We start from the raw sequence: 9,815 nt of genomic DNA on the forward strand, positions 1-9,815 counted from the left end.
CGTTGTCTCTTTTTCTTTGGGAAGCGGAGTGTAATGATGTACCACAGAGTGTTATGTAAAACTGGAATCCGTGCTGGTGTTTGTGGTTAGATAATCCTCAGACAGGAAACAGAAAAGTTGATGTGTTGTTTTTTTTTTTTTTTTAAGTCAGCTCGTATTCTGATAGGAGGCAAAAATCCAGCAGCAGAAGGAAAAGATGGTCTTCTAACCTGAAAGGATTTGGCATTTCTGGGAGCTCTGCAGACACTCCTCTCCCCACTCCGCTCCCTCTCTCCCCAACCCCTGCTGCCCAGGTCTTATGTAACCTCTAAAGTGCCCAGGCTGAGAGTTTAGGGTTGTTGCAAAACCAACGTTGCAGAAGCTGCCCTGTTCCTACTGCTTGGAGCCAAGCCTGGCAGAGAGCAATGGCACGATAAGTCCTTGCTGAAGGAACGAACTTTCTAACCCAGCAGTAGGATGGGCACTTTAAGATCAGAGCTATAGCTGAGCGGGCTGCCTGCTTTGTATATTTACAATGAATTGCAAATGCAGTTTGGTCCTGATGGTTGTGAGAGCGTCAGCTCTCCTTATCTCCTGAAGTCGTCAGCTCTCCTTATCTTCCGAAGTCGGTACACTGCTGATTTCACGAGGGTCACAATGTCTGAATGGGGGACAGCTGGAGTAAACTTCGGTGAGATCAAAATAGGATGCTGGTGTGAGCGGAAGAAAACATCACAAGACAGCCCCTGCTTTCGTCCTTGGGCAATGTTTCCATGCTAACATGACAGCATCACATGTCTCCTCACTTTTTTTCCCCCAACTCTGACAGTTCTCACTTCTCAAATTGCCAGGAAACAGATTTTGCTGCAGTTTGGAAGGAGTCAGAGGAGAATAAAAATATACATGCTGGGTGGAGGGAGAGGAAAACGTATTTCCAAATCTAAAAATATAAAAGTTGAATGCCAGCCAGAGGAAAGGAATTTTTTTTTTTTTTTTTAACGTTACATGCGCTGCCAAGTATTCTCTCCTCGCGGGACAGAGAATAGAAATAGAAACTGTTCATGTAGTTCAGTACTGTGTGGAAGTTACAACTTTAGATCTGTAAGGAAACACAGAAGGCAGGAAACCCAGCCATGAATGCGTTCATTCATAAATGCGGCTTCTCGTCCGCTGGGCAGCTCTTCCTTTCATCTTTAAGAGTCTGGAAATGAGAGAGTGCTCTGACAGTCTTCAGCACTGCCCACTTACTCCCCCAAAGATCTGAGAAGGAAAGGTTACGTACATGGACACAGCTGTTTTCATCGCCTGGCAGTATCTGATGGTAAAAATCCTAAAAAGTAATCATTTTCCAAGTTGTGTTGATGATGGTGAATTTGAGAGCAAAAGTTGTTCATTTAGTGAGCCCTGATCAACTTGGACATAGGGTAAGTTCACAAAACATGGCAGAATCCTAAACGGATCGTAGAAAAATAGAAGAGATAGACGGAGGAAGATCTGATGGTTGGTCTCAGAGAACATGTGCTTCGAAAAAGATGTCTCGCTCCAGCATGGAAGGATGGGTGGCAGGTGGGACCATCTGCCCCCTTGGAACAGTGACTTTGTCAGGAAGGTATGCAGGGGAAGTTTTATAAAAAATTATTCAGAAAGATCTGGGCCAATATGTTTAATAAAGTGGTAGCCAGACCCCTGCTCAACAGGCAAGTCTGCAGGCGGGGGGGGGGGGGGCAGCTTTGATTGAAGTCAGCGGGGGTTTGAGGGGGCAGTTTCTTGTCTTGATGCTAATAATCTAACCTTCAAGAGTTGAAAGTTGCCTGAATTCTGAAATTCTGTACGTAGTAGGTAGACATTTAGAATATCATATGAATGGATTCGAGTATTTCCTTTGACCAAACACAGAACTGCTATAGCGTCTCCTGGACTCTGGCTCTCGGCCTGGATGGGAGGATACTCAGAGCCTGTGGACAAAGGCTGGGGGCTGGGGGTGTGGTGGGGGGTAAGGCCAGTCTCAGCTCAGTGCTGTGGTTTCCTCCAGGGCAGCATCTCTCGGCCCTGTGGCCCCTGGAGGTGAGAGAGGCATACACCTCTGCAGCCAGCCCTCCCTGGGGTCCCTGGGGAAGTGTCACCTCACACAGCTGAAAGCATTCTCACCACCCCCACCCCAACTGAGCTCCACTCCTCCCCTCCCCACCGCAGGACCCTGAAGGGGAGAGGAGTTTAGTTTTTAATGAGCTGTGCAGGCTCTGACCATTCTCCTGGGCCTTTCCACACCATGCTTATCTAGTTGTACGAGAGATGCAGAGTGAGCCAAGCCCCTCTGCCAACACCCCACCCCCTCCGCTCCCTCCCACTACCTCAGTCCCCAGGGCTCAGTTCTGCAGGTTCTTTTTTCCCATCAGGTTCTCAACTTCCACTGCTTCTTCAGCTCACCTGCAGGCCTTTAAAAAACCCCCGATGGCCAAGCTGTCCAGACCATCAGAATCTCTGCACGCAGGATCCAGGCGGCAGCTTTTACTGAAATTTCCAAGGTGATTCCACTGGGGCTGAGAAATACCAGGCTAGAGCAAGACACAGGTCTTAGGAGAGACACGCACCTGGGAGAGGTAAGACCTTGTCTACAGCCCCCAACAACTAATCAAGTACAAGTTCTTCATCTCATCTGCCTGATTTCAGCAAAAGACCATAGAAAATGTGCTCGTAACACGGTGCTGTTCCAGCAAATAGGAAGCAAGCCACATAAGTGAGTTTCAGTTTTCTAGTAGCCACATTAAGGAGAGAAGAAAAACAAATGGGTGAAATCAATAGCACTATATTGCAGTATTACTAATAATTTATTTGACTTTAGTAATCTATTATATTTAACCCATGATATCCCAAATATAATAGTTCAACAATTAATCTAAAATCTCAGAGATATTTTACATTCATTTTTTTTCATTGTCTTCAAAATCTTGTGTGTACTGGGCACATATGTCACATCTTATTAGCCAGATGTCAAATGTTTAAGAGCCAAAATTGGCTCGTGGTTACAATATTGGAGAGCGCAGTTCTACCAAATTCACTAGGAACGATTTAAGAAGCTGAAAAATGTAGCTATAGATGCATATAAAATAAAATCACGCCCAGAGCATCTATCCACAAAACACACAAACATGCCCACTGTCAAACAGGCACTTCTTACCAGCCGAGGAACTAAGAGCATCTTCCTCTTAACTCCTCTGAGAGCCATACGGCACTGAATTAATCCATGTGAGGTCTTAGTACCCAGTTCTCCACCAGCACGTTGAATATTAGTTACTATTATCATGAGATAATCAACTTTGAAAATTTTCCACTGCCAATGGTTATTTCTACTTCCTCATCCCTGTTACTATTTGCTGGCAATTTTTCTTATGAAAAAAAGAAAGGCAGTAACAGGTACCAAAGGTTTAATATTTATATGTGTGTGTGTGTGTGTGTGTGTGTGTGTGTGTGTGTATGTGTGTGTAGGGCTTCCCTGGTGGCTCAAATGGTAAAGAATCCACTTTCAATGCAGGAGACCCAGGAGACATGGGTTCAATCTCTGGGTTGGGAAGATCCCCTGGAGGAGGAAATGGCAACCGACTCCAGTTTTCTTGCCTGGTGAATCTCCATGGACAGAGGAGGCTGGCGGGCTAGAGTCCAGAGGGTTGCAAAGAATCAGACACGACTGAACAACTAAGCACAGCATACACACACATACACACACACATATATATAGAGTGTTCATGTTCCCAGGTGGCGCAGGCGTAAAGAATCCGCCTACAATGTAAGAGACACAAGAGATGCGGATTCAATCCCTGAGTCAGGAAGATCCGCTGGGAAATGGTAACCAACTCCAGTAATCTTGCCTGGGAAATCCCATGGACAGAGGAACCTGACGGGCTCCAGTCCATGGGGTCACAGAGAGCTGGATACGACTAAGCACTGAGCACGTGTATGTGGGATGCCCAGTGTGGGAGAATTAAAGTGGATGCCTTCCGTTAGCCTTGTTGTTTATGATGGAGGTGATGATGGCAGTGATGGCGGACACACGTGTGAACTGGAAGGATTTTCCCAGCATTCCTTCCTGGCTAAGAGCATCAGCAGGGCTCATGGTCAGTGGTGACTATTGCCAAGAGGGGCAAAGAGAGGAAGGGAGATTGCAGGGGCAGCCAGAGTGACCTCCCAGGAGGAAGTGGGTCTGCCCCTGAGGTTGCCTGAAGCAGCGCTTCCCAGAAAGGAATGACATAAGGAAAAGTGCAGCTACTGTCGGGGATTATCTCCATAGCTTTTCCTCTTTTAATTGTATTTTTTATATTCACTTATTCATTTAGATATTTATATATGTGTGTCTATTATTTAACTGGATTACTCTGAAATACATTAGGCTTTTGAAAGAAGAATCAGGTGTCATTTGATGTGATTTTCCTTATCTCTAGTGTCCTTGCTTCCTGCTGCTGCTGCTGCTATGTCGCTTCAGTCGTGTCCGACTCTGTGCAACCCCATAGACGGCAGCCCACCAGGCTCCCCCATCCCTGGGACTCTACAGGCAAGAACACTGGAATGGGTTGCCATTTCCTTCTCCAATGCACGAAAGTGAAAAGTGAAAGTGAAGTCGCTCAGTCATGTCTGACCCTCAGTGACCCCATGGACTGCAGCCTTCCAGGCTCCTCCATCCATGGGATTCTCCAGGCAAGAGTACTGGAGTGGGGTGCCATTTGCTTCCTACTTGCTGCCAATTCTACAGATTATGAGAGAGTGGACTCAGATTGTAGTGTTAGTCAATTTTATCTTTTTTGCTCTCTGTTTCTCTAGTCTATTGATACACAATCAAGAGCAGAACAGAAATGCATCAATAGTGAAATGAAAGAATGAAAAATTGCAAGAAACTGCCCAAGTCTCTTTAAGTAATTAAAAATAAACACATGTGAACTTGCTAGGACATTGGAAAGCATCTGCTTTTTATAAGCACATGGAAATACCATACTTGGCAGAGTGCAGAATCTCATTTCACAGATAGTTGAAGTTTTTGCTGTAGAAAATGCAATCGAAGGATCAAGCCCAGCATCTCCTAGGTGCTGGTCAGAGTCTCAGACCCTTCCCAGACCTACTGAAGCTGAACACACATTTTAACAAAATTCCAGATGACCAAATGCATGTTACAGTTTGAAAAGTATTAGTTCAAGGCATATTTGAATTGAGGACATTTGTGCAGCTGATATGATTAAACAGATGTAGGCTGCTGCTGTTACAAGTCTGGAGGAAAGGGCTGGTGTGTGTGCTAGGTTGCTCAGTCATGTCCGACTCTTTGCGACCCCATGGACTGTAGCCCACCGGGCTCCTCTGTCCACGGGATTCTCCAGGCAAGAACACTGGAGTGGGTTACCATTTCTTACCCCATGGGATCTTCCCAGTCCTGGGATTGAACCCTAATCTCATGCATTGGCAGGCGGATTTTTTTTATCACTGTGCCACCTGGAAAGCCTTGTTATTAAAAAAAACTCTGGAGGAAAGGAGCTGGTGACGCTTATGGGGAAAAAAAAAAAAAGGCATAACCTCACTTCACATCAACTGCATGATCACAAAAGGTTTAAAAGGCAGATGTCAGGAAATGAGTATTACCCTCCTGGTTATTTATATATTCTTCTTGCTTTTATAGGGGGAAAAAAACACCTGAAAGGTAGGGGGAAAGACAAATTCAGTACTCTTGCATCGTCTTTTACCTCCGACTATGTGAGGGCAGCAGAAGCTGAGTCAGAAGGTTCTTTCTGTCTGGGCCAGCTGCTCTCACTTGTGTGCACGTGTGTGTGTGCGCGCAGGGACATCATCACGTACTCTGGATAATTAGTCACGCTGTCTCCACGTGATGTTGGAAGTTTATGGGCTTTTTCATTTTCTGAAAGGACAGCCAACTTTCTTTTAAAGGCATTTCATTCTCTGAAAATCTGTTACCAACGGGGCCATTTTACTCATCAGTTTTGAAACACAGGGAAGAGAGATGTAATTAAAATGTATTTGGTGATTAACAAGTGAATTGTGTAAAACATCAAATAATTGCAGCTGTATAAGGAAGCAGTGGTTCCAGTCCCCTCCCCCAATCCCAGGGGCTGGAGTTGAGGGGCCAGAAGGGAATTGGGGGAGAGTTTTATGGGGGCTGCCTTGTAAATAAACCTTTGTGACAAATCTCCATCTCCCAGCATTTGGCTTGCTTCATATAGAGGAAATAAACCTGCCTCTGTAACAGACCTAGTAGATTGGACACCTATTTTTTTAAAGATTTATTTATTTTTGGCTGTGCTGGGCCTCCGTTTCTGAGCCAGCTTTTCTCTAGTTGTGCTGAGCAGGGGCTACTCTTCGTTTCTATATGCAGGCTTCTCCTTGCAGAGCACAGGCTCTAGGCACTCAGGCTTCAGTAGTTGGGCTCACTAGTTGTGCCTCCCAGGCTCAAAAGCACAGGCTCAGTAGTTGTGGCTCACGGGCTTAGTTGCTCTGTGGCATGTGGGATCTTCCTGGATCAGGAGTTGAACCTATGTCTCCTGCATAGGAGCCAGATTAGTTACCACTGAGCCCCCAGGGAAGCCCTCAGTATCTTTTTTTTTTTTTGAATCTCTGTTTATCCTAGTTCTCTTTTTCTGTTTTATTGTTTTTGGGGTTACAGGCTGTACTGAAATGTTCCGTGGCTTTTGGCTGGCTATTCATAATTAAATGGAAAGCATCACAAAGCTTGTTGGGAGCTGCAGATACCGGGCAGAGTTTGTGAACTGGTGACCCTCCCAGTGACCATGTCACAACCTGGTCATTTCATTGGAGGGATGAAAAATGTGAATAGTTGTGGGACTTTTCTTTTTGGGTCAGGCAACTTCCCCAGGAAAAGTTCTCCAGTGTCCTCCTGGAGGGTGCAGGGTGGGATTAAGTCTTGCCAGCACCCTGGGACCTCCAGAGGGCAGGGTCAGGATGACTGCTCTTCCTTAGCCCTGTCTCACCCTCACCCTGTGCTGTCTGTGTGCTGAGAACTCAGGAGCACAGCTCCTGTGCCGCTCTGGGGATAAAGCTGCATTCCTCTCCCTGCAGGCATCCCAGCCTTGTCCAAATCCTGGGCCTCGGCAGATTCTGCACTGGGAACCCACTGCCTGCCCCTTGGCTTTTTGTCCAGCAGTGGCTAAATTCTCAGCTTGTCTCCGGTTGCTGAATGAGTTTACCAGCTTCCATAACTGTGCTGCCCGTTATCACTGGCTGTTGTCTCCTCCTCCATTTCCTTCATTCTTATGGTTTTGGTGCAGTGGGTGCTCAATCGCTCTGTGTGTCCAACTCTCTGTGAACCCACAGGCTCCTCTGCCTATGGGATTGGACAAGAATACTGGAGTGGATGGCCATTTCCTCCTCCAGGGGATCTTCCCAGACCTAGAGTTGGAACTCACATATCCATCGTCTCCAGCATTGCAGGCGGATTCTTTACCCCCGAGCCACCGGGGGAAGCCCCTCATATGGATTTATGTCTTTTAAAAGTTTATTTATTTATTTTTAAAGCTCTTTTCTTCTCATTTTAAGTGAGGCGCTGGTAGGGAGCCCATGTGTGCTGCTCACCTTATTTTATTGAAACCTGTTGTCAGCTTTTCATATGAATAGACAGTGCTTTTGTACAAGCTAGTTAGCAAAACTAAAAGTAATTGATTCCATGGAGGGCTGGAATGAAAGCATCTATCCAACCCAGTTATTTTATAAAAAAAAAAAAAAATTATCTGAAGGCAACTGCCAAGCTGTTTCTTTGTCAAGCATATTGGCGAGGATTTCTCAAAATACATATTTCCTGGGCACTTCGTCTTTTCCACATGATCTGAAGGAAAAAAAAAAAAAAAAAAAAAGCAACGGTGGCTGAATCGCCAGGCTGTTTGCTTGCTTAAATGTCAGTGAAACATTGCCATGGTGATGAGAGCTTGGGTCAGCAGTATTTACAGAAGAGCACATGGTGTTTCATCTCAATGAGCAGGAAGATGTTTTGTGATAAAATGTGGTAAAAACTTGTTTTTTTCCAACTAAGCTAAGAAAGGAAGTACACAGTGTGAAATGATCAATGAGAAGTTCTGAGTCATCTGTAACATAGGAAAATGTGCAGCCAGGACAGGAATGGTGTTTTTCTGCAGGTTAAAAATAAGATTGGATGCACTGAAATGGAAAGCCATAATAGCACATCCTAGAAGCCTAAGTCAGTGTGGGGCTCCAAGGCATTTAATGTACTTTGTACTTATCAAATAGAGTTACTGTGATGGTGGGGACATTGATGTAACGATGCAAACCATGACAATTCTCTTGGACAGCAAGGAGATCCAACCAGTCTATCCTAAAGGAAATAAGTCCTGAATATTCATTGGAAGGACTGATGCTGAAGCTGAAACTCTTAATACTTTGGCCACCTGATGCGAAGAACTGACTCATTTGAAAAGATCCTGATGCTGGGAAAGATTGAAGGCGGGAGGAGAAGGGGATGTCAGAGGATGAGATGGTTGGATGATATCACTGACTCAGTGGACATGAGGTTGAGTGAGCTCCAGGAGACGGCGATGGACAGGGAGGCCTGGCGTGCTGCAGTCCATGGGGTCGCAAACAGACACGACTGAGTGATTAAACTGAACTGATCTAAGTATTTGTGTACAGGTTTTTGTGTATATATACATTTTCACTTCTCTGGGATAAATCCCCAGGAGTGCAACTGCTGGACTATATAGTAATTGCATATTTTTTGGGTTGGCTGAAAAGTCCTTTTGGGTTTTTCATCTTAAAGGAGAACCCAAACAAACTTTTTGACCAACTCATTAGTTTTTAAAGAAACCTACCAAACTTTTCCAGAGAGGCTGTCTCTGGTTATGTGGGAGTGATTCAACTTTGACTATTGTTTGTGTGTGTGTTAAAACTGCTGAAATTGTCAAAGATTTAGTTGGTTTAAAATGTATGCACTTTTAAGAATGTTTTCTTTCTGGAAGTGTCTTGACTAATCCCACTTCAGTACAAAAACTAAGTCACCCGCAAAAGGGAAAACAGAAACCCTGCTGGCCTTACTCTTTTCCCCTAGAAACTTTCAACACCCGAAAACAACGGAATAATGATGTGTACAAAGTTCTTGGCGGGGAGAGAACACGGGAATCCATGAATATCCAGCCAATATTCTAATCAGGCGTCTCACAGACTAAAGAGGTCTGGGAGTAGAGGACCAACCCCACAGGGCCCCTGGAAAACAAAGCAAAGAGGGAAAAGGAAATACTGTAATGAAACCCAGCCAAGCCATAAATGAATCAAAATGAAGAATGGAATGAGGAAATTGTAACAAAAAGTGGCAATGAGCATGATATCCACTCAATTACAGACTGAAGAAATCAAGCAACTGGGAGATGCATAGATGTAACACAGCTGTATATATGAAAGTTCGGAAAAGTAACAATATTACAAGCAACATAATCAGGAGACTAGGGCAGAAGGGACAAAGACCATGACAAAGATCATTATATCTTTCATTACAAAGAGACAGTAGTGCCCTAAATGGAAGCTTATAATAAAAAATACTTTTCGATGATTTTCATTAAGATGTTGAAAACATATTTACTATATATGATGTGTGTGTGTGCTAAGTTGCTTCAGCCATGTCCAACTCTTTGCAACCCCATGGACTGTAGCCTGCCAGGCTTCTCTGTTTATAGAATTTTCCAAGCAAGAATACTAGAGTGGGTTGCCATTTCCTCTTCCAGGGGATCTTCCCGTATATGACGTAATATAATATATATCTTAAGCGTAAAGGACATCTTTGGGTACTCTTATTTCTTTGGCGCTCAGTAATCTATTTAGTTTTA

This window comes from Bos indicus, chromosome 13, assembly GCF_029378745.1.
Source record: "Bos indicus isolate NIAB-ARS_2022 breed Sahiwal x Tharparkar chromosome 13, NIAB-ARS_B.indTharparkar_mat_pri_1.0, whole genome shotgun sequence".
In the NCBI taxonomy this organism is placed as follows: domain Eukaryota; kingdom Metazoa; phylum Chordata; class Mammalia; order Artiodactyla; family Bovidae; genus Bos; species Bos indicus.